General features: G+C 44.9%; 1 protein-coding gene and 1 pseudogene across 1 annotated transcript in view; one reads left to right on the top strand and one right to left on the bottom strand.

Moving 5' to 3' along the window:
• CHRDL2 (chordin like 2) overlaps positions 1 to 24,806 on the bottom strand; it is a 153,469-nt gene that overhangs the window by 90,785 nt on the left and 37,878 nt on the right. The gene's annotated exons all lie outside the window — the stretch shown is intronic.
• LOC143926768 (large ribosomal subunit protein uL1-like) overlaps positions 20,152 to 24,806 on the top strand; it is a 41,574-nt pseudogene continuing 36,919 nt past the window's right edge.

Raw genomic sequence — 24,806 nt, forward strand, 5'->3', positions numbered from 1 at the left:
TTCCTGTAATCAGGGCACTGATGATGAGTTCCCCCGAAAAAAAAGAAAATTCTCACTGTGCAAGGTCTTAATGGGGTATAAAGAGGCCCTAAAATGTGTATTGTGAGATAGGGAATTTAGATTGTAAGTTCCTCGGGGGCGGGGACTGATATTTATGTACACCCATGCATTGGCGCTATATAAATATCTGATAAACAAACAAATCCTTAAACCACTTTGCTTCCTGGGGGAAATTTTTTAAATTTTCTTGCAAAAGTGTTAAATCTGCATTTTTTTGCTAGAAATGACTGTACCAGTATGCAAAAAAGGACATACGTCAAATGACGGCATCCCACAACAGCCGCGCCGCGTTGCAAGGACACGGCACGACCCCAATCTCTGTAAAGAGCCCCGTCCGTGGCTCTTTACATATGACCGGCTGTGATTGGACACAGCCTATCACGTGGTTAAACACGGAGATGCCGGTAATCCGCGCTCCTTGCCTCACAGTGACAGAGTGTGTGGCAAGGAGAGCCGATCAGCGGCATCTCCATGCAGGGGGACATTTAGGAATGTAATCAGGACACTGATTACAATATAGCAATATAGTGTCACCAATCAGTGCCCATCAGTGCCAACTCATTAATGCCAACTCATCAATGCCCACCAGTTCAGCCTATCAGTGCTCATCAGTGCCACCTCATCAGCGCACATCAGTGAAGGCGAAAAAAATTACATAGTTACAAAATTTACGCTCCCTAATGAGGGAGCCTATAGCAAGAGCATTACGTCAGTCTTGGGAAGTGGGTGCCATTCAGGTGGGTTCCATACGGGAGAGCCTCGCTCTCTATGCAGATGACCTGCTTCTGTTCCTCAGAGACCCGAGAACATTGTTACAAGCGGCCTTGCGCATACTCAACAAGTGTACCTCCTTCTCTGGTCTTTGGGTGAACTGGACCAAGTCTTCAATACTACCGTTGGGTCCGAAGGGAAGATGAGGACAATCTCCCACTGCAATGGGTCTCCACTATCACGTACCTGGGGGTAAAAGTCACGGCCAATGTACGGGATTATATGCCACTAAACCTTCTACCACTAGTTCCTCAAATGACGCAAAAAATACAGACTCGGAAATGGCTTCCTCTATCTCTATCAGCCCTTGTACACACGATCGGAGATTCCGACGGAATGTGTCCGATCGGAGCGTTTTGTCGGATATTCCGACTGTGTGTGGTCTGCATTGGACGGTTTCCATCGGAATATCCGTCGGACCAAATTTTCCAACTTGCCGGAAATATTTTCTGACAAACTAGTCCGATCGGACATACTCCGATCATGTGTAGAGAATTCCGATCGGACAAAGTGCCACGCATGCTCAGATCAAATTCCTACACCAAAGCTATTGGCTACTAGCCTGAATGTAGTCCCATCGTAACGAAATAACGTCATCACGTTCTGAACGATCGGATTTTCCGACAACTTCGTCCGACCGTGTGTATGCAACAGTTTCGGACAAAATCCGACGGATTTGGTTGTCGGAATCTCCGACCGTGTGTACAAGGGCTTAGGACGTATAAATCTCCTGAAAATGAAGTTCTTGCCAGTAAGTCTGTACTTCCTAAGGCACTCTCCAGCATGGGTCCCCAAATCATTTTTCCACAAACTGAATAGTATTATTAGTTCCTTTCTGTGGTCTCCCAAATCCCCCCACATAAGCATAAAGGTACTTCAGGAACCATGGAGGCAGGGGGGGGACTAGCACTACCTGATTAGCAGAAGTACTACTTAGCTGGACAGATGTTTTTTGCAAGACGCTGGTTGGTGGCGGAGGATGGGGACTCGGCCGCGGTCCTTGAGGCTGCTCATTTGGGCTCCTATGAGAGTTTGAGACTTGCGCTCTATAGAGGCCCAAAATCCAATCTACCTTTAACGGAATCCATGAAGGCAACAATTAAACCCTGGGAAGTATCCACAACTCGAATGTCCACCAGCTATGTGGGAATCACTCCATCTGCCTCGTTATGGATGAACCCCAACTTACCTCAATTCTATTCCCTGCCAGATCCCATAGTTTTGGCTGGTAGGGTGGTTAAAGTACTAGGAGACATTACAAGAGAGGGTGAACTCTTAACGTTTGACCAACTAAAAGTTAGACATATCTTGCCTAACTATCACTTTTTTCGGTATTTACAATTACGCCATGCGTTCCAGACACAATTCTCCACCCAGATGGTAGAGGTACTAACCTCTGCTCTTGAAGATGTATTGGTGGAAGAGGAATTGCCCAAACCTCTATCAGCTACATTTAATTGTTTTTCAAAAAAACGCCACCCGTAGTAACTAGATGTGAGGAAAAATGGGTAGTGGATATCCCTGAAATCCAAAGAGAAGACTGGGAAGATATGTGGGACCACCCTTTTAAGCTCCTGGTATCTGCTAGGGACCGCCTTATACATTTTAAGTATCTACATAGGATCTACTGTACTCCAGCTAGGTTGGCACACATATATTCCTGGAGGTGCTCTGCCTCACCGGCAAATGCAGATCACATTTTCTGGAGTTGCTCGCGGATCAAGAGTTTCTGATCCGCGATCACCTCCTGCTTGGCAGAGGTTCTCAGTATCCCAATCCCTACAACCCCAAGAGTATGCCTCATAGGTTTAGTTGAGGAAGTCGTCCCTTCTTTGGCTCACCACACTTTACTTAATTAATGCCACGTACACACGACCGGACTTTTCTAGGGACTAGGTCCGACGGTCTTTCCGACAGAGTTCCGACGGACTTTCCAAATGAACGGACTTGGCCACACACAATCACATCAAAGTCCGACAGATTCGAATGTGATGACGTACGACTGGACTAGAATAAGGAAGTTCATAGCCAGTAGCCAATAGCTGCCCTAGCATCGGTTTTTGTCCGTCGGACCAGCATACACACGAATGGATTTCTCGGTCCGGTGAAGTTCCAGTGGAAAAATTTAACACATGTTCTATTTCTAAAGTCCGCCAGATTTTTGGCAAGCAAAGGTCTGATGGAGCCCACACAAGATCGAATTGTCCGACGGACTCGTTCCGTCGGACCTTTGCTGTCAAAAAGTCCGGTCGTGTGTAGGCAGCATAGGGCTGTTCTATGGTAGGAAGGCTATTCTATTACATTGGAAAAAAGGCAAATGCTCCTACAATAGCATACTGCAAAGGTCTGATGAACTCAGTAATCCACCTCTATAAGGCTACCTACATTTCTAAGGGCTGCAAGAAAAAAAATTCTACAAAAGTTTGGCAACCATGGTTGGACTCCTCAACAACTGTGAGTTATTACAACCAATTCTGGCCTAAAAGTGTACATAATCTGTCCAATAGGAATTAGGCAATGTAATTTTTTAATACCAATGTTGAAGAACCTGCTCTACATGTATATATGATCGCTCTACTAAATATCCCCAAGTGTTTTCAGATTGAAAAAGCGACACAAATGAGCTCTAATTACAATTTTCTGGTGTAACATTTATCCTGGACTAGTGCTGATGGTTGAGTTTTGGGGGTGATGGGGGGGAGTTTGTTTGACTAAGTGTTTAGTTGGACTATGTTAGTTCCAATATTAGCCCTGTGTGGCCAAGAGGAGAGAGTGTATGTTGGCCTCTCGGCCTCTATTGCCGCGTACACACGATCAGAATCCACGTCGGAAAAAGCTCTGATGGTAGCATACATACAGACGAACAGATTTTTTGACCGGAGTCGAGCCCGTCGGAAAAATTTGAAACATGTTCTAAATCTAGAGGCCGCCTGATTTTTCAAACAGCAAACGTGCAATGAAGCCCACACACACATTGTCCAATGGATTCGTTCCGTTGGACCTTTGCTGTCAAAAAAATCAGATGGACACTGCACATCAACCTGAACACACCATCCCCACCGTGAAACATGGTGGTGGCAGCCATCATGTTGTGGAGATGCTTCTCTTCAGCAGGGACAGGGAAGCTGGTCAGAGTTGATGGGAAGATGGATGGAGCTAAATACAGGGCAATCTTATGCTGCGTACACACGATCGGAATTCTAGTCGGAAAAAGCTCTGATGGTTTTCCCAACGGAATTCCGCTCAAGCTGTCTTGCCTACACACGGTCACACCAAATTCCGATCGTTTAGAACGCGGCGACGTACAACACGTACGGCGGGACTAGAAAAAGGAAGTTCAATACACAGTAGCCAACAGCTTCCGTCTCGTAGTTGAATCTGAGCATGCGTGATTTTTTGGCGTGTTGGAATTGCATACACACGACCGGAATTCTCATCGGAAAAAGCTCTGATGGTTTTCCCGACGGAATTCCCGTCGGAATTCCGCTCAAGCCGTCTTGCCTACACACGGTCACACCAAATTCTGATCGTTTAAAACACGGCGACGTACAACACGTACGGCGGGACTAGAAAAAGGAAGTTCAATACACAGTAGCCAATAGCTTCCGTCTCGTAGTTGAATCTGAGCATGCGTGATTTTTTGGCGTGTCGGAATTGCATACACACGATCGGGATTTCCGATAGAAGGTTTTTCCATCGGGAAAATTGAGAACATGCTATCAATTTTTGGCTGGCGGAAATTCTGACAGCTAAATTCCGATGGAGCGTACACACGGTCGCATTGAAAAGCTCTCACCGGTCTTTTTCTGGCCGGAATTCTGATCCTGTGTATATTTTGTATTTGTAAAATATGTGTGAAAAAAAATGAATAAAAAGAATTTATATATATATATAGATATATATATATATATATATATATATATATATATATATATATATATATATATATATATATATATATAAAAAATGGTTACAAAATTTACTGACAGAAAAAACTTTTTTTCAACATTTTTGGTTTTTTTTTTTTTTTTGTAAAAAATAAAAAACCCAGCAGTGATTAATTACCACCAAAAGAAAGCTCTATTTGTGTGAAGAAAATGACAAAAATTTAATTTGGGTACAGTGTAGCACGACCGCGCAATTGTCATTCAAAGTGCGACAGCGCTGATAGCTGAGGTTAATTAAATTTAACGATTTTTTTTTTTTTAAATGGCCGTTTTGGATTCAGTTTTCAGCCAAGTGAATCCTACATTTTCAGTTTCGGCACGGGAATTTTTATTTTCGGTGCACCTTAAAAAAAAATATTCGAGAGAACATCTTATAGGAAAGCCGTTGCAATTTTGACCATAATTTGTATAAAATGGAAAAAAAAAAAAAAAAAAAAGGAAAACTGGCGATAGAAACCTTTCAAGAGAATGAAATGAATCGATAGAAAGAAGATGTTGTTGGTTGCCAGCATTAGATCAGGAGGAGAACCCACCCGCTGACCCTCACCACTGGCCTTGGTGGCCTTCAAGAAGAGAGGAGACCACACATGGCTGGTAACAACCCCCCCACCAGGCCGGCCTCCCCGGGGTCAGCGAACCTCCGCTGTGACCCCGTCTTGGCACAATCTTACAAATGACGGTACGGGGGCCACATATGTTCCTATCCGTCTTCCCTGTGAAGTCGCCATGCCGTTTTATTAGCAGCAATAAGTCAATGCAACCCCCCCCCCCCCTCCAGGAGACAGACGGCACAGGAACCAGGCAGACGATTGATTTAGGATTGATCTCCGCACGGATTTCACGGCGGGAAGATGTCACGCGCCATCTGTTCCCAGTTAATGGCGGATACCTTATTCATCATTTCTCTGATGGGGCGTTCTTCGCATTCAGATAACTCAGCATTGGAACAGAACAGAACATCAGGCAGAAACCTGCACTCAATTATTGATACGAAGACCCCCCCCTATGGTCGGAACTCGTCCCCGAGGGCCCCCCCCGAAGGTCATTACCAATACAAATGGATCTCACCAGTCATAACGATGTCGCAATGCCCTCGTGTTGCCTCACTCTTCTTCATGTTAGGAAACGTTCGTCATCATCAGAGGTGAACTTCAGAAATACAGAAGAAATACAACGCCTTGAAAAAAGTATTCATACCCCTTGAAATTTTCCAGATCTTCTCATGTTACAACCAAAAACGTAAATGTATTTTATTGGGATTTTATGTGATAGACCAACACAAAGCGGCACATAATTGTGAAGTAGAAGGAAAATTATAATTTTTTTAAAAATTTTTTTACAAATAAATATCTGAAAAGTGTGGGGGGTGCATTTGTATTCAGCCCCCTTTACTTTAATACCCCTAACTAAAATCTAATGGAACCAACTGCCTACAGAAGTCACCTAGTTAGTAAATAGAGTCCACCTGTGTGTAATTTAATCTCAGTATAAATACAGCTGTTCTGTGAAGCCCTCAGAGAACCTTAGTAAACCAACAGCATCATGAAGGCCAAGGAACACAGTATAAAGTTGTGGAGAAGTATAAAGCAGGGTTAGGCTATAAATAAAATCTCCCAAGCTTTGACCATCTCACGGAGCTCTGTTCAATCCATCATCTGAAAATGGAAAGAGTATGGCACAACTGCAAACCTACCAAGACATGGCCATCCACCTAAACTGACCGGGCCGGGCAAGGAGAACATTCATCAGAGAAGAGCCAAGAGGTCCATGGTAACTCTGGAGGAGCTGCAGAGATCCACAGCTCAGGGGGGAGAATCTGTCCACAGGACAAACTATTAGTCATGTACTTCACAAATCTGCCCTTTATAGAAGAGTGGTAAGGAGAAAGTCATTGGTGGAAGAAAGACATAAGAAGTCCAGTTTGCAGTTTGTGAGAAGCCATGTGGAGGTTTCAGCAAACATGGAAGAAGGTGATCTGGTCAGATGAGACCAAAACTAAAAACTTTTGGCCTAAAAGCAAAACACTATGTGTGGCTAAAAACTAACACTGCACATCACCCTGAACACACCATCCCCACCGTGAAACATGGTGGTGGCAGCATCATGTGGTGGGGATGCTTTTCTTCAGCAGGGACAGGGAAGCTGGTCAGAGTTGATGGGAAGATGGATGGAGCCAAATACAGGACAATCTTAGAAGAAAACCGGTGATGCCGCGTACACATGGTCGGAATTTGCATCGGGCAAAACTCTGTCGGCATTTCCGAAGGAAAAATTTAGAACAGGCTCTCAATCTAAAGTCCGTCGGAAATGCTGACAGAAATTCTGGCCGTGTGTACGCAGCATTAGAGTCTTGCGACTGGGGTGGAGGTTCACCTTCCAGCAGGACAACGACCCAAAACATCCAGCCAGAGCTACAATGGAATGGTTTAGATCAAAGCATATTCATGTGTTAGAATGGCCCAGTCACAGTCCAGACCTAAATCCCATTGAGAATCTGTGGCAAGGCTTGAAAATTGCTGTTCACAGACGCTCTCCATCCAATCTGACAGAGCTTGAAATATTTTGCACAGAAGAATGGGCAAAAATGTCCCTCTCTAGATGTGCAAAGCTGGTAGAGACATCCCCAAAAAGACTTGCAGCTCTAATTGCAGAGAAAGGAGGTTCTACAAAGTATTGACTCCGGGGGGCGCCATACAAATGTACCCCCCACACTTTTCACATATTTATTTGTAAAACAATTTGAAAATCGTTTATCATTTCCCTTCCACCTCACAATTATGTGCTCCCTTTGTGTTGGTCTATCACATAAAATCCCAATAAAATACATTTACGTTTTTGGTTGTAACATGACAACATGTGGAAAATTTCAAGGGGTGTGAATACTTTTTCAAGGCATTGTATATGTAGGGGGAGCTGGTGATCTGGACATTCAGTTCTGAAATTTACACAGCTCCGTCACACAGCACACTCTACTGCTGTTATGTGACATTTACAAGTCTTTCACTGGGCCCCATGACTGGGCTTTGAAAGGACAGCAGACTGATGAGCTCAGTTCCGTGTCACTGCTCTGAGCACCACATCACCACTGCCTTCGTGGGCTGCTTTTCCTTCTCACAGCCTGTGCCTTGCTGTACAGTGATTGCAAAAGGCTGATACAATGACACCCCGACACTGGGGGTCCCAAAACAACGACACCCCGACACTGGGGTTCCCAAAACAACGACACCCGACACTGGGGGTCCCAGAACAATGACACACCCACACTGGGAGTCCCAGAACAACGACACGCCCACACTGGGGGTCCCAGAACAACGACACGGCCACACTGGGAGTCCCAGAACAACGACACGCCCACACTGTGGGTCCCAGAACAACGACACGCCCACACTGGGAGTCCCAGAACAACGACACGCCCACACTGGGAGTCCCAGAACAACGACACGCCCACACTGGGGGTCCCAGAACAACGACACGCCCACACTGTGGGTCCCAGAACAACGACACGCCCACACTGGGAGTCCCAGAACAACGACACGCCCACACTGGGGGTCCCAGAACAACGACACGCCCACACTGGGGGTCCCAGAACAACGACACGCCCACACTGTGGGTCCCAGAACAACGACACGCCCACACTGGGAGTCCCAGAACAACGACACGCCCACACTGGGGGTCCCAGAACAACGACACGCCCACACTGGGGGTCCCAGAACAACGACACGCCCACACTGGGAGTCCCAGAACAACGACACGCCCACACTGGGGGTCCCAGAACAACGACACACCCACACTGGGGATCCCAGAACAACGACACACCCACACTGGGGGTCCCAGAACAACGACACACCCACACTGGGGATCCCAGAACAAAGACACACCCACACTGGGGGCCCCAGAACAATGACACGCCCACACTGGGGGTCCCAGAACAAAGACACACCCACACTGGGGATCCCAGAACAAAGACACACCCACACTGGGGGTCCCAGAACAAAGACACACCCACACTGGGGGTCCCAGAACAACGACACACCCACACTGGGGATCCCAGAACAATGACACACCCACACTGGGGGCCCCAGAACAACGACACACCCACACTGGGGGTCCCAGAACAACGACACACCCAAACTGAGGGTCCCAGAATAATGACACCCCGACACTGGGGGTCCCAAAACAATGACACCCCGACACTGGGGGTCCCAGAACTACGTTATCAGTCCTGCCAGGGTTTCCTCCTTGGACTACATAACACCCCCCCATCAGGAAATACGAGAAAAGGGGAGGCAGTTTTGTAGTTCTAATCAGAGTGAGTAGCCAAGGACACTTTTATAGTTAAAGTCACCCTCAGACAGGAAATGTGGTAATGGCAGGATCACCAGGTGAAACTAAAGGGCAAAAAGAAGAAAGAAATGCAGGCGCCACATCTAAGGGCCGGTAAGCGGCAATATGTGACATGCTGGCCGGAGCCGATGGTGAGCTGAGAACTCATCTGAGATTGTCCAGAAAGTACAAAGAAGAGTATCACTGAGGAGCAAAACATTCAACGTTTGCCTTATACTCTCCTAGTGAGAAGGCTGCCAGGAAATTAGCATTCTCTAAACCTGATACAGTTACATAAGTCAATGGCAGAATCCATAACAAGCACGATCTGATCAGCAGGTGACAACTGTAAAGTCACCATTATGGATAAGGTGTACAACGGTGCCCCCTGCTGGAACCAAGCCTGTGCACTGCACCACGGCTGTCTTCATCCCTATTGAATTTCCTACAGTGAGTTCACACACAATCCCCGCCACTCCCAATCACTGAGCGTAGATTTGAGGGGCCAATTTATAAAGATCAGAGAAAACGCGACTTCTCATATCGCCCCATCCAAACTCATCACATTTTTTTCTCCCATTAACAGGGTGTGACAGGGAATACATTTCCTGGAGCACACTTCTGCGGTCAGATTACGGGATACAGATATACAGGGCTTCAAAATGTGGCCACATAGAATTTTCACCGAATGTAATGTTACAGGAGATGATCAGAGACTGCAGACATACTACAGGAGATGATCAGAGACTGCAGACACACTACAGGAGATGGTCAGAGACTGCAGACATACTACAGGAGATGGTCAGAGACTGCAGACACACTACAGGAGATGGTCAGAGACTGCAGACATACTACAGGAGATGGTCAGAGACTGCAAACATACTATAGGAGAAGATCAGAGACTGCAGACATACTACAGGAGATGGTCAGAGATTGCAAACAGAGAAGATCAGAGACTGCAGATATACTACAGGAGATGATCAGAGACTGCAGACATGCTACAGGAGATGATCAGAGACTGCAGACACACTACAGGAGATGGTCAGAGACTGCAAACAGAGAAGATCAGAGACTGCAGACATACTACAGGAGATGGTCAGAGACTGCAGACATACTACAGGAGATGATCAGAGACTGCAGATATACTACAGGAGAAGGTCAGAGACTGCAGACACACTACAGGAGATGATCAGAGACTGCAGATATACTACAGGAGAAGGTCAGAGACTGCAGACACACTACAGGAGATGATCAGAGACTGCAAACAGAGAAGATCAGAGACTGCAGACATACTACAGGAGATGGTCAGAGACTGCAGACATGCTACAGGAGATGATCAGAGACTGCAGATATACTACAGGAGAAGGTCAGAGACTGCAGACACACTACAGGAGATGGTCAGAGACTGCAAACAGAGAAGATCAGAGACTGCAGACACACTACAGGAGATGGTCAGAGACTGCAGACATGCTACAGGAGATGATCAGAGACTGCAGATATACTACAGGAGAAGGTCAGAGACTGCAGACACACTACAGGAGATGATCAGAGACTGCAGACACACTACAGGAGATGGTCAGAGACTGCAGACACACTACAGGAGATGGTCAGAGACTGCAGACAGACTACAGGAGATGGTCAGAGACTGCAGACACACTACAGGAGATGGTCAGAGACTGCAAACATACTATAGGAGAAGATCAGAGACTGCAGACATACTACAGGAGATGGTCAGAGACTGCAGATATACTACAGGAGAAGGTCAGAGACTGCAGACACACTACAGGAGATGGTCAGAGACTGCAGATATACTACAGGAGAAGGTCAGAGACTGCAGACACACTACAGGAGATGGTCAGAGACTGCAGACACACTACAGGAGATGGTCAGAGACTGCAGACACACTACAGGAGATGGTCAGAGACTGCAGACACACTACAGGAGATGGTCAGAGACTGCAAACATACTACAGGAGATGATCAGAGACTGCAGACACACTACAGGAGATGATCAGAGACTGCAAACATACTATAGGAGAAGATCAGAGACTGCAGACATACTACAGGAGATGGTCAGAGACTGCAGACACACTACAGGAGATGGTCAGAGACTGCAGACACACTACAGGAGATGGTCAGAGACTGCAGACATACTACAGGAGATGATCAGAGACTGCAGACACACTACAGGAGATGGTCAGAGACTGCAGACATACTACAGGAGATGGTCAGAGACTGCAGATATACTACAGGAGAAGGTCAGAGACTGCAGACACACTACAGGAGATGATCAGAGACTGCAGACATACTACAGGAGATGATCAGAGACTGCAGACACACTACAGGAGATGATCAGAGACTGCAGACATACTACAGGAGATGGTCAGAGACTGCAGACATGGTACAGGAGATGATCAGAGACTGCAGACATACTACAGGAGATGGTCAGAGACTGCAGATATACTACAGGAGATGGTCAGAGACTGCAGACACACTACAGGAGATGATCAGAGACTGCAGACATACTACAGGAGATGGTCAGAGACTGCAGATATACTACAGGAGATGGTCAGAGACTGCAGACATACTACAGGAGATGATCAGAGACTGCAGACATACTACAGGAGATGATCAGAGACTGCAGACATACTACAGGAGATGATCAGAGACTGCAGTCACACTACAGGAGATGGTCAGAGACTATAGCATATACAACAGCAAATCGGAATACCAGTAGTGAAAGCACTAGAAAATATTTTTTTTTTTTAAAAGGAGAAAAAAAAAACCCCACAAAAAGGTGACCATAGCAAACTAATACAATGCTATAAACTATAAAAACAAATATAAAAATAAATAAATAAATAAAGCATAACTGCATATAAACACTACATCAACATTCTGCAAATAAGCATGGTATTATCATCATTATTATCCGAGAATTATATAGAGCCAACAGTTTTCACAGCACTTTACAAAAAAGGGAGACGCTAACACCAAGGCCAATAATAAATAACACGTTATCTCCTCGGATTCTGCAACATGTCTGATTGATGAACGGGCCGTTCAGAAACCAAATGAAAAAACGCAAAATGAAAAGCGCGAATCAACATTCAAACTTCTACTAACACGAAATTAGCAGAAGGAGCCCAAAGGATGGCGCTAAAGAGCTGAAAAACCATGTAGTACGGGAACTACGTTCGTAATTGTTGACCGACAATTGTGTGGTCGTGTCTATGCAAGACAAGTTGGAGACAATGCCCTTCCACGGTTTTGTTGGCCAACAATCCGATCGTGTGTATGAGGCATTAGAGTTAGGGGAAAGTGATGCAAAAAGTAGTGACTATGAGAGGGATGAGGGGGGGGGGGGGGGGTGGGAAAAACAAAGTTCAATAGTTAGATGGAGGTGGGATAGGCTCTCTGAAGGGAATCGTTTTCACGGCTTGTCTAGAGCTGGCCATAGAAGAAGCAAAGTTCTTTCCTACAACCATGGGGTGCAGGAAAGAAAATCCCCCATCAACACAGACAGCGTTGATGGGGAAATATCTCCTCTGGAGCCATTATGTTCTCCCGGCGGAAGAACACAGTGAATATTGCTTGCGGCTATAACATGCAAAATCTGTCAGGTTGGTTGTACCCAAGTTGGTCGAATGATCAACTTGGGGACATTCAACCTGCCTATACATGGTTAGAATCTTGGCTGGTTATGCCAGATCTTGGCCAAGATTCAAACTGTCTATGGCTTATGCCGCGTACACACGACCGGACTTTGAGGGACTAGGTCCGACAGTCTTTCCGACAAGACTTTCGGCGGAGTTCCGACAGATTTTCCGAATGAACGGACTTGGCCACACACAATCACACCAAAGTCCGATGGATTCGTACGCGATGATGTACGACCGGACTAGAATAAGGAAGTTCATAGCCAGTAGCCAATAGCTGCCCTAGCGTCAGTTTTTGTCCGTCGGACTAGCATAACTAAATGGTTTTGGTCTATTGCTTTCACGTTCTCTTCCTCCTTTGTGGTCCATCCTTGTTTTGTTTTTTCCTCTGATCTTTTATTATGGATCTTTGCTGAGAGAAACTTCAAATGTGGCAGAAGTCATTTTAAAAGGGCCATAGGGAGAAACAATATGAACACATTGATGTGTAAAGGGGCTTTAAAAGCGGGGATCTCTAGCAGTCTCCTGTAACGTGTCCCCAGCCTAAAAATGTCTCCTGATGCATTCACTGAATACTATACGTGGCCCTGATGATGGCTTCCTGGATCAGGAAACGACCACCATTGACCTAGAATAAACTTTTGTGGGAGACTATTCCACGTTGTCGCAGCTCTAATGCCACGTACACACGACCGGACTTTTCGAGGGACCAGGTCCGTTGGTCTTTCCGACTGACTTTCGGCGGACTTTCCGAATGAACGGACTTGGCCACACACAATCACGCCAAAGTCCGACGGATTCGAACGTGATGACGTACGACCGGACTAGAATAAGGAAGTTCATAGCCAGTAGCCAATAGCTGCCCTCGCGTCGGTTTTTGTCCGTCGGACTAGCCTACACACGAACGGATTTCTCGGTCCGGCGGAGTTCCGGTGGAAAAATTTAAAACATGTTCTATTTCTAAAGTCCGCCGGATTTTTGGCATCAAAGGTCCGATGGAGCCCACACACAATCGAATTGTCCGACGGATTCGTTCCGTCGGACCTTTGCTGTCAAAAAGTCTGGTCGTGTGTACGCGGCATAAAAAGGTGGACAGAGTAGGAGATAACTAGACAGATTGGGGTAGGGATGGATGCCGCACTCCTGGCCAGGCCATGTGAGATGAACATAAGAAACGGCCTCTACAACTAAAGGTGGGACGAAATGCATCACTTGGCATTGTTAGTGGAGGAGCATAGCCTGAGGCCCCTGCAGTCTTGGATGAACAAAGGACAATGCAGGCACCTCATCTCCTAGAATCAAAAGTTTTTTATTTGGATTGGGGTAGGGAGTTTCAACAAGAAAAAAAAGGTCTCTGCAAAGGTCCTGGAGGAGAGCAAGAGAGAAGGTGATAATGGGGCTAGGGAGCAGGAGTTCTTAGCCCCTGTACACACGGTCGGAGATTTCGACAACCAAATCCGTCGGATTTTGTCCGTCGGATCTTGTCCGAAACTGTTGCATACACACGGTGGGACTAAGTTGTCGAAAAATCCGATCATTCAGAACGTGATGACGTAATTTCGTTACGACGGGACTACATTCAGGCTAGTAGCCAATAGCTTTGATGTAGGAATTTGATCTGAGCATGCGTGGCACTTGGTCCGATCAAAATTCTCTACACATGATCGGAGTATGTCCGATCGAACCAGTTGGTCGGGAAATATTTCCAACATGTTGGAAAATTGGGTCCGACGGATATTCTGACGGAATCAGTCCGATGCATACCACACACAGTCGGATTATCCGACGACACAGTCCGATAGGACACATTCTCCGACCGTGTGTACAAGGGCTTAGGAGGAGCAGAGAGGTGTGTTTGGGTGATCTTTTGAGACAAGGTTGGTTATGAGGTCCGAGTTGTGGCTTTGTATATTGGAGGCAAATTCCTGGGAAGCCCTCTGGGCTTCACCATTTGGAGAGTGCAGAAAGATTCCCTCTGTAATAATATTCTATGACCATCATCAATATAGTTATATTTGGGAATGTGGTCAATGGTCATACCATGCAATTGTGGATTTGATGTTGGTTTTAAATGAAATATGTAACCACTGGCTTATCTCTGTTGATAGGTTTTTGCAGACAATGATGTCCAAGGACCGCACAAAAATTGCAGCTATGCTTCTGGGTTTCTACAGGGGACTTCGGTAAACCTCTTTGGACATTATTTTGATGTACTGGCTTAAACTATTTTAGTTCTCCGGTCTCGGGGAACCTCTGCTAAAAATGAGAAATCTACAACTCATGATACATTAGTGTGATGGCCAGTGGGAAGAATGGTCCTTACACTTGTGGTCAGTGGGAAGAATGGTCCTTACACTTGTGGTTATTGGGAAGAATGGTCCTCACACTTGTGGTCAGTGAGAAGAATGGTCCTCACACTTGTGGTCAGTGAGAAGAATGGTCCTCACACTTGTGGTCAGTGAGAAGAATGGTCCTCACACTTGTGGTCAGTGAGAAGAATGGTCCTCACACTTGTGGTTATTGGGAAGAATGGTCCTCACACTTGTGGTCATTGGGAAGAATGGTCCTTACACTTGTGGTCATTGGGAAGAATGGTCCTTACACTTGTGGTCATTGGGAAGAATGGTCCTTACACTTGTGGTCAGTGAGAAGAATGGTCCTCACACTTGTGGTCAGTGAGAAGAATGGTCCTCACACTTGTGGTCAGTGAGAAGAATGGTCCTCACACTTGTGGTCAGTGGGAAGAATGGTCCTTACACTTGTGGTCAGTGGGAAGAATGGTCCTTACACTTGTGGTCATTGGGAAGAATGGTCCTTACACTTGTGGTCATTGGGAAGAATGGTCCTTACACTTGTGGTCATTGGGAAGAATGGTCCTTACACTTGTGGTCATTGGGAAGAATTACCTCCTTACACTTGTGGTCATTGGGAAGAATTACCTCCTTACAGATAGTTAAAAAGATCAATGGTGTGAGTGGGAACTTATCTAAAAGGCAGAAATTGCGCAATGCTGAAGGAACCCCTAGCAACCTCTGGAGGAACCCTAGGGTTTCACGGAACCCTGGTTGAGATTCACTATTTTAGATAGTTCTGCGAAGAACTATGAAGAGAGAGCCAGTCTACAAGCAAGTGTTCTGGAGGAGACTGGAGCTGTAAAGTGTATACAGCTGTCCCAACCGATCGAGATACAGTCAACCAACTGCTTGTTCTACTGGGCATCCCATATATTCCTATCCCTAGCCAAGTTCAAATCCCTCAATAAAAATCCAAAACAAAAACATCTGGACTGTTCATGGGCTCAAAGGCGACTGGGAAGTGAATACCGGGCTGGGCAATGTGACAGGTGGGCCACAACTTTCAGCAGCTCCTATGGGGGTACCGCTACAGTAGAAATACCAAAACAACAATGAACATTTTTACAATAAAGAACAAGATAGCAGAACAAGTAAAAAGGTAAATCCTTCAATTTTTATACGACCCTTCAACTTACTCAAAGGCCAAGTTACCATGAAGTAACCACCATGCCATAGGGTTAACCTGTAAAAACAAGTTGCATTTGCAGACCGCATCTCTCACACTTCATTGTACTGAAATCATTTTTCGGAGACTGAAACTTGACCCCTGCTAGGATTACCGTCATGTCAAGTTCCCAATGAGTAAGCGGAAAGAAAAATAAAGTAGTGTTTGATATAAGCGGATTAGATGTAAGCGGGACACTTCGCCCAAATACTTGTTACTAAGCACTATCCCAGTACAGCTCACTCTTATTCCTCTTATGGGAAAGGCCTGCGTACTGCCGTCTTATCATTAAATACCGTCTTTTGGTGCATCAAATGGAAAAAAAATAAAGCTGAAGTTGGCCCATAAAGGACGGCAGGAGAAGCTTGGATCAAGCTCGATGATCCAACCATTCTGCAAAGTTCATGGTCCCGTTTTGTCAGACCTGATAAAATGCTTAATCTGAAAAGCTCTGATACACAAACCACCAATAGGAATATATTATCTTGTTATCCTGACATCACAGAATGGCGTAAAGGCATGATATCAATAACGATAAGAGACCAGACACCCGCTAGAAAGCCTGGGCATCTGGGATTCACAGAGGCAATGTTACTCCAAGATTAAAAAAAAGGTTGGTGTACAGAATGGCTTCTCAGGAGAGACGGAATTTATAGAGACAGAATTTACAAAGAATGGCATTCCTGAAGAAAATATACAGGTATTGGTATCCCAGGAGAGAATGGGATTCATACAAAGAGCAGCACTTCAGAGAGAACAGGATTCACAGAGAATGGCATTCCAGAAGAAAGTGGGATTCGTATAGAGAATGGCATCCCAAGGGGGGAAAAAAGGATTTATTTGGTTCTAGTTATAAATAGTTATAACCCATGGCCCCCAGGCCGCATATTGCCCGTGGATCTCTCCGATGTGGCCCGGGACCTAAAACCGAAAGAAGCGCATGCCCATGCTCTGGGATGGCAGGTCAGCAAGCACAGAACGCGATCAACAGGTTGCCGGCCCGCCATCCCAGAGCATCAGAGTGCATGGAGCCAGCGTCAGCTGCGGAGGAATTAGGTGGCCGTGAAGGGAGCAAGGAGCTGTATAAAGTGATACTTCTTCTGTAGCCGGCTTCTGTCTCAGTTGGAGTGATACGAAGTTCACTTCACCTGAGACCTTTCTAGCAGCCTGGAGAGCAGTGGCGGTCCATCCATTAGGGGTGCCCGGGGCCCCCCCTCCCCCTATCCACAGCTGCTACATCCTAATTAATGCTCTATGATCCACATTCCGCTACCCCCTATTCATGCGTCTGGCCCCTTTCAGGACGCCGGGAGCGCAAATTACAGGGACGTGGGTGTTTTTTTTTTAAGCACCCGATTAGAGCCAGATTCCAGAAAATAATAAGATTCATATAGAGAATTGAATTCCAGGATAGAATGAGTTTCTTGTAGAGAATATTATTACAGGAGCAGAACAGAATGTGAAAATGAGATTTCAGAATAAACAGGATTCATGTAAAGAATAGAGAATGACATTCAAAGAGAGAGTGTGATTGATGTAGAAATTGGCATCCCAGCGGAGAGTGAGATTCATGTAGAGAATCAGATTCCTGGAGCAACATGTTTTTTGTAGAGAACGGTATTACAGGAGAGAACATGATTTAGAAAAATGGGATTCAGGTAGAGAATGGCATTCCATCAAAAAGTGGGATTTTTGTACAGGACAGCATTCCAGGAAAACATGTTGATATACAGAATGGCATTTACAGGACAGAATGAGATTCACGTTGAGAATGGCATTCCTAGAGAGCACAGAATTCATGTAGAAACTGTTATCCTGGAGAAAATGTGATTCCTGTAGAGGACAACATTCAAGGAAGGAGGAGATTTATGTAGGGAATAGCAATCCATAGAGAGAAGGGTATTCCAGCAGAGAACGATATTTATGAAGACAATGAGATTCCAGGTGAGAACGATTTTTTTTGTAGAGAATGATATTACAGGAAAGAATGAGATTCATGTACAGAAGGGTATTCCAGGAGAGAATGAGATTCATGAAGAGAATAGTATTCCAGAGGAGAACGATATTTATAAAGAGAATGGTATTCCAGAAGAGATTACCGGTAAGATTTATGTAGAGGATGGGATTCCAGGGGAGAACGAGTCTCTTGTAGAGAATGGTATTACAGGAGAGAACAAGATTCCTGTAGAGAAGGGTATTTCAGGAGAGAACGAGATTTATAAAAAAAGAGAATCGAATTCCAGGAGAGAACGAGATTTATAAAAAAGAGAATGGAATTCCAGGAGAGAACGAGATTTATAAAAAAAGAGAATGGAATTCCGGGAGAGAACGAGGTTTATGAAGAGAATGGAATTCCAGGAGAGAACAAGATTTATGTAGAGAATGGCATTCCAGGAGAGAACGAGATTTATAAAAAAAGAGAATGGAATTCCAGGAGAGAACGAGGTTTATGAAGAGAATGGGATTCCAGGGGGGATACGTTTCATGTAGAGAATGATATTACAGGAGGAGAATAGGATGCAGAAAATAGATTCATGTAAAGAATAGAGAATGGCATTTCAAGAGTGTGATGTGTATTACTTGGCATTCCAGGTGTGAGATTCATGTAGAGAATGACATTCCAAAAGAGAGTGGGATTAATTTAGAGGTTGGTAATTCAGGAGAGAATGTAGAGAGATTGACATTCCAGTACAGAATGGGATTGTTGTAGAGAATGGTATTCCAGGAGAGAGCAGGATTCATGTAGATAAAGGCATTCTAGCAGAAAGTGGGATCCTTGTAGAGAACAGCATTCCAAGAATAAAATGATGTACAGAATGGCATTTACAGGAGAGAATGAGATTCATGAAGAGAATGGTAATTCCAGAAGAGAACGAGGTTCATGAAGAGAATAGTATTCCAGAGGAGAACAATATTTATAAAGAGAATGTACAGGATGGGTTTCCAGGGGAGAACGAGTTTCTTGTAGAGAATGGTATTACAGGAGAGAACAAGATTCCTATAGAGAAGGGTATTCCAGGAGAGAACGAGATTTATAAAAAAAGAGAATTGAATTCCAGGAGAGAACGAGGTTTATGAAGAGAATTGAATTCCAGGAGAGAACGAGGTTTATGAAGAGAATGGTATTCCAGGAGAGAACGAGGTTTATGAAGAGAATGGAATTCCAGAAGAGATCAAGAATTATGTAGAGAATGAGATTCCAGGGGGATACGTTTCTTCTGGAGAATGATATTACAGGAGAGAACAAGATTCCTATAGAGAAGGGTATTCCAGGAGAGAACGAGATTTATAAAAAAAGAGAATTGAATTCCAGGAGAGAACGAGGTTTATGAAGAGAATGGTATTCCAGGAGAGAACGAGGTTTATGAAGAGAATGGAATTCCAGAAGAGATCAAGAATTATGTAGAGAATGAGATTCCAGGGGGATACGTTTCTTCTGGAGAATGATATTACAGGAGAGAACAAGATTCCTATAGAGAAGGGTATTCCAGGAGAGAACAAGATTTATAAAAAAAGAGAATTGAATTCCAGGAGAGAACGAGGTTTATGAAGAGAATGGTATTCCAGGAGAGAACGAGGTTTATGAAGAGAATGGAATTCCAGAAGAGATCAAGAATTATGTAGAGAATGAGATTCCAGGGGGATACGTTTCTTCTGGAGAATGATATTACAGGAGAGAACAAGATTCCTATAGAGAAGGGTATTCCAGGAGAGAACGAGATTTATAAAAAAAGAGAATTGAATTCCAGGAGAGAACGAGGTTTATGAAGAGAATGGTATTCCAGGAGAGATCAAGAATTATGTAGAGAATGAGATTCCAGGGGGATACGTTTCTTGTAGAGAATGATATTACAGGAGAACGAGATGTAGAAAATGGTAATTCCAGAAGAGAACGAGGTTCACGTAGAGAATGAGATTTCAGGGGAGAACAAGTTTCTTGTACAGAATGGTATTACAGGAGGAGAACAGGATGTAGAAAATAGGATTTCAGAAGAGAACAGGATTCATGTAAAGAATAGACAATGACATTCCAAGAGAGAGTGCGATTTATGTAGAAACTAGCTTTTCAAGCGAGGGGAGATTTATGTAGGGAATGGCATTCCAGGAGAGAACGTAGAGGGACTGACATTCAAGTACAGAATGGGATTTATGTAGACAATGGTATTCCAGATTCATAAAGACTAAAGTTGGTTATGGAATAGGTCAGTGCATAGCTTGTCAAGCAGGATAGTAAGCTGGCCTTGTGTCAGTTTCCCTCAGTGATTACTCATCTCCGTAGCACACTCAGTGGCAGAAGATCGGTCAGCACACATATTCGAAAACAGTAACAAGTAACGTGCATGAAATTTAGTGGGAAGATTGACTCAGAACAAAACAAAAATGCTCCAGGTCCTCATAATTTGGTTGTCACTCTTTTCAAATATTCTATCCAAAAGAAAAAATTGGGCCATATATCACACACACACACACACACACACACACACACACACACACACACACACACACACACACACACACACACACACACACACACGAGACACAATCCCCCCAACTACCTTCAAACGCAATTAAAACTTACATTTTTCAACAAATATCCAGAAATACAGAGATGAGTCACCAGAAGCATTAGTACGACGGACGGGACGGGGGAAAGTCAGACCTTTCATCTTGTTTATGTGAGCCGTTCAGCGGAAACATATGAGGTTTAGATTATAGCGCTCAGAGATATTCTGGAATAAGTCATTTTTTATCACAAAGATGAGGCATGAACACTTCAAATAAGCAATGATAAAACTATAAACAGGCGTCTGAGATAAGACCAGTGTGTATATATTATGTCTATACATCCCTTCCTATGAAAATATGTGCTAGTTCCTGCAAACCAACGAGTTACGTAGGTCTTATGGAAATGGTACCGTAAAGTAGATCTCCAGCCAAAACTCTTTGTCCTAAATTAGGCTACCAAAGCGGAAACAGTAAGAAAAAAAAAAAAAAAAAATTACTCTACAGGTTCTATAGCCAACCTTTCAACCCCTTGCCACCGTCATCTCCTAGCCCTTTAAGAGGAAGTAAATGCTGAGAGGTGGAGGCAAGCTTTCCAATCATGTGACTACTGTGATTGGTTTTCACAGTGGTCACCGCCACCGCCATCTCCTAGTCCTTTAAGAGGAAGTAAATGCTGAGAGGTGGAGGCAAGCTTTCCAATCATGTGACTACTGTGATTGGTTTTCACAGTGGTCACATGATCGTAAGCTTCCATTTGCAAGTATGCATCGGGAGCTGCCTGTGACAACTTAGTACGCTAAGCGAGTGCGCCGCTGCAGCACAGAATTGCCATTACCCACAGATGCATATGTGCGGTGGCTCGGCGTTAAAGCCCACCCATTAGGTAAACCTTGCTAGTACCGGGGTTGGACCCCCTTTTGCCTTCAGAACTGCCTTAATACTCCATGGCATAGATTCAACAAGGTGTTGGAAACCTTCCTCAGAGATTTTGGTCAATAGTGACATGATAGCATCACATATTTTCTGCAGATTTTTTCGGCTGCACATCCATGATGATAATGTCCTGTTCCACCGCATCCCAAAGGTGCTCTATTGGATGAGATCTGGTGAGTGTGGAGGCCATTGGAGGACAGGGACCACATTGTCCAGTGGTGAGATGATTGGAGCTTTGTGACATGGTGCATTATCCTGCGGGAAGGAGCCATCAGAAGATGGGGACACTGTAGTCATAAAGGGATGGACATGGTCAGCGACAATACTCAGGTAGGCTGTGGCATTTAAACAATGCTCAATCGGTAGTAAGGGGCCGAAAGTGTGCCAAGAAAATACCTCCCACACCATTACACCACGGCCTGAACCATTGATACAAGGCAGGATGGATCCATGCTTTCCTGTAGTTTACACCAAATTCTGACACCACCATCTGAATGTCACAGCCGAAATTGAGACTCATCAGATCAGGCAACATTTTTCCAATCTTCTGTTGTCCAATTTTGGTGATCCTGTGCCAATTGTAGCCTCAGTTTTCTGTTCTTAGCGGACAGGAGTGGCACTCGGTGTGGTCTTCTTCTGGAATCTTCTTCAAGGTTGGAAGTGTTGTGCGTGCAGAGATGGTATTCTGCATACCTTGGGTGTAACGATTAGTTATTTGAGTTACTGTTGCCTTTCTATCATCTTGAACCAAATCTACCCATTGTCCTCTGACATCAACAAGGCATTTTCCTCCATGCAACTTCCGCTCACTGGATATTTTCTCTTTTTCTGACCATTCTCTGTAAACCCGAGAGATACTTGTGCACGAAAATCCCAGTAGATCAGCAGTTTTTGAAATACTCAGATCAGTCCATCTGGCACCAACAACCATGCCACGTTCAAAGTCACTTAAATCTCCTGTCTTCCCCATTCTGATGCTCGGTTTGTACTTCAGCAAGTCGTCTTCACCACGTCTAGATGCCTGAATGCTTCGAGTTGCTGCCATGTGTTTGGCTGATTAGCAATTTGCGTTACCAAGCAGTTGAACAGGTGTACCTCATAAAGTCGTCGGTGAGTGTATATGCATATGGCTGGGGAGAACAGGTCAATTTCCAAAATAAAAAGGTGTATAAATGAATGGAGATTCAAAACCTGGACTGTCTGGGTTGCCACCTGTCCGGGATTCAGCCAAGTGCAGCAGTTTACCTGGCATTTAGCTTTAACCTTCAAAAACCATCAAGGATTCTCTACTATAATGCCGACTACACACGACCGGACTTTTTGACAGCAAAGGTCCGACGTAACGAGTCCGTCGGACAATTCGATCGTGTGTGGGCTCCATCGGTCCTTTGCTTGCCAAAAATCCGATGGACTTTAGAAATAGAACATGTTTTACATTTTTCCACCGGAACTCCGCCGGACCCGAGAAATCCGTTTGTGTGTATGCTAGTCCGACGGACAAAAACCGATGCTAGGGCAGATATTGGCTACTGGCTATGAACTTCCTTATTCTAGTCTGGTTGTACGTCATCATCTGTCAGACTTTGGTGTGATTGTATGTGGCCAAGTCCGTTCATTCGGAAAGTCCGTCGGAACCCCGCCGAAAGTCAGTCGGAAAGACCGCCGGACCTAGTCCCTCGAAAAGTCCGGTCGTGTGTATGCGGCATTCGAGCTGCGACAACGTGGAATAGTCTCCCACAAGAGTTTATTCTAGGTCAATGGTGGTCTTTCCTGATCCAGGAAGCCATCATCAGGGCCACATATAGTATTCAGTGAATGCATCAGGAGACAATTTTAGGCTGGGGACACGTTATAGGAGACTGCTAGAGATCCCCGCTTTTAAAGCCCCTTTACACATCAATGTGTTCATATTGTTTCTCCCTATGGCCCTTTTAAAAATGACTTCTGCCACATTTGAAGTTTATCTCAGCAAAGATCCATAATAAAAGATCAGAGGAAAAAACAAAACAAGGATGGACCACAAAGGAGGAAGATAACGTGAAAGAAATAGACCAAAACCATTTAGTTACTAGAAGCCGGTATGAGGAATATTTTCTTTTCACTGGTAAGGAAAACACAGACCATGGACCACACAATTGGTGCCCAAGTGCTGCATATGGCCTCCAGACCACAAGTTGGGCACCAGGGTCATTCGGATGATTTCTTCAAGAAAAGGCTGAATGTGTTTCTTAATGCACAAAACATAAAAAAGTACAATATGCATATTATGTATAAGAATAATATTGTAAGGCCGCGTACACACGGGCGGACTGTTCGCCCAACTTTGTCCGCTGAACAGTGTTTGGGCGGACAGTCCGCTCGTGTGTGGGCTTTCAGCGGACAGTTTCAGCGGACAGTTGGACGGACAAGGTTTTTCGGAATTTCCGAAAAACTGTCCGCTGAAACCTTGTTTCAGCGAACAGCCCGCTCGTGTGTAGGCTTGTTCGTCAAACAAAGTTGCGCGCATGCTCAGAAAGGATTTTCACGCCGAAAGCTATAATGCAGTGTATAGGACGTCGTATTTTTCGTCCCGTCGTACGTGCCGTTCACGTCATCGCGCACGGTTTCAGCAAACTGTTCGTCCGTCGTGTGTGGCCATGTCCGTCCATGCTAAGTTTGAGCGGACTGTTTGCCGAAACTGTTGGACGGACAAAGTTGGGCGAACAGTCCGCGCGTGTGTACGCGGCCTAAAATGTTGATCCAGGGAAACGTTTGCTAGTCTTTTTACGGATCAGAAGGATTTCTTCCCTGTTCCCCAGTAATTTGGAGCACGTTTTAGAAGGGTATTTGCTTTGCTTTGGATCAACTGGAAGGTTTCAATTTCGTTTTTCTTTGGCTGAACGCAATAGACAGACTAACTGGGTAACAATGCAACACAGTCCCAACCCTGCTGAGGTTAATACCTCTTTAGCTGTTCGGGCTCATAAGCACTACATTGTGTGGCGTTTATTTTTGGGTGTTAAATCATTTTATTTTATTTTTTACCGTATGTATTGTGCGTTACTGCAACACACCTGAATAAGCCCTTAGGGTCGGTGTACATGACTTGT

The sequence above is a fragment of the Lithobates pipiens genome, unplaced genomic scaffold (assembly GCF_037356315.1).
Source record: "Lithobates pipiens isolate NorthernLeopardFrog02 unplaced genomic scaffold, aLitPip1_a1.2 Scaffold_23, whole genome shotgun sequence".
Lineage (NCBI taxonomy): Eukaryota > Metazoa > Chordata > Amphibia > Anura > Ranidae > Lithobates > Lithobates pipiens.